We start from the raw sequence: 1,865 nt of genomic DNA, 5'->3' as shown, positions 1-1,865 counted from the left end.
CGTTTGTTGTTTTATTATCTTTGCATAACTCAGTGGGCCCCCCTTTATGGCCAATAAAGAACGGAATGCAATGGCCTGGAGCTAATTCAGGGGCACCTTCGGATCATTTCCGTGAAAATCGGAAATTTGGATTTAGTCGTAAAGAAAATCTATAGTTTTCTTCGGAAAATTTTTCAGCTCAAAATTTCGTAGTACTTTTACTAGAAAAGTAATTCCTTTCGTTTTTGAAGTGGCTAATATGCCGTTAAAATGTGAAAAAGGATAAGCTAGCATTTTTGGAGAATTAACAACAGCTGGTAAATTCGGAGAATAAATTCCTTTTCCTAAAACTTTCTCCAACTTTATAAATTTGCCGCTAAAGCAACCGAACGGATCAATCTGTATTAGCTTACGCAAATTTGTCTTTAAAAGGCACAAAATAATCTGGGGACAGAGGAGACAAAATTTTAAGTATTTTGCTACAATGTTTTCGTTGAGTGCCACTGCGTGAACGAGCTGAGTCGGACAGTTTGCGGACCCTCACCACCCCAGAGTCCTCAAAAGTCCAGCCCTGTAAGAACGCCCACACTACTACTATACGCTGTACGTACCGTCATTACGGGGAAATTTCTTAAGTCAATGGACCTGTGGATCGACAGCATTTGATTCAGCATGGTTTAAGGACGTTGTCTACTTATTCCAAGGTATTTTGGGCGGTTTATGAATACAGTGCTGGGAAAGAAGATCTAAGCATATAGCAAGTGTTATTGCGGGAATCCTGTGGTTACCCCCAATTTTCTTTTCGGATTTCAAAAACAATTGCAAAGATTTTCTTTTCCTGCATATTTATCAATCGCCCCCCCCCCCCCCCCCTCCCAAAAAAAAAACCCTTTGAATTGGTTGGCAACGTCCTTAAGGACGACGGTGCCTACTAATACCGAAGTATTTTTGTGCGACTTATGACTATGCGGGAAAAACAGATCTTAGCAAGGCCTCTTGGAATCCAAAAAGAAAATTGGGGGTAACCAGGCATTTTTCAGAGATAATTAAGCAATAATATCTCTAAAAAGCGCCAAAATATAAAGCAATGTATGGGATTTGTTTCCTAAATTGAAGTTTAATTATCTCTGAAAAATGCATGGTTTCCCCTAATTTTCCTTTGAGTTACCAAAAGCACTTGCTAAAATCTGATTTCTCCGTATAGTTTTAGACCGCGCAAAATTATCCCTGTATTAGTAGGCACCACCCATAGGAAACCCGAGTATCTCGAGATGCGCAGAACGTATGCGCAGTAACAATATTAGGCACCGTCCTTAAAGAAATCAGACCATCACAAGATGCGCAGAACATATGCGCAGTAGCAAAGGTAGGTACCGCCGGTCCTAAGCCCGTTCATTCTCATGTTCTCAGGCTTCTTGTACCATTTGTGACGTCATAAGTTTTAACTAAATAACTGCATAAATGAGAACCATCGGGTGAATCAGGGGAGTGTTACACCCAGACAAAAATCCAACTGTTCATGGCCGGCCAGTTGCAGGCGTTCAAATTGTTACGGAGAGTCTACGAGTTTTTTCTCCTCCCGTCCCGGGATACTTGACATAATCGAACATAACCCTCCTGCGTACATGAAAACAAGATAGGGCGCGCGAACCACGCGCGCGCGCGAGAGAGAGAGAGGCAAGCTTTCACCCTCGCGCTCCACGCTTTTTTTCGCGCCCTATATATATTTTTACGCGCCTGCTAACATAACCCCCAACTGAAGCTGCTTCGGATCTTGTGTCTTATAGGGGGCCTCGATCGATGGTAACGGTCGATATGTCGGTCGACTCACGGTCGACTGACGGTCGATATCTCGGTCGAGCCTCGGTCGCTACTCGGTCGACACT

The sequence above is a fragment of the Pavona decussata genome, unplaced genomic scaffold (genome assembly GCF_977016875.1).
Source record: "Pavona decussata unplaced genomic scaffold, jaPavDecu1.1 SCAFFOLD_140, whole genome shotgun sequence".
Taxonomy (NCBI): domain Eukaryota; kingdom Metazoa; phylum Cnidaria; class Anthozoa; order Scleractinia; family Agariciidae; genus Pavona; species Pavona decussata.
The sequence above is the reverse complement of the archived record's forward strand: the minus strand, read 5'-3'. Positions refer to the sequence as shown.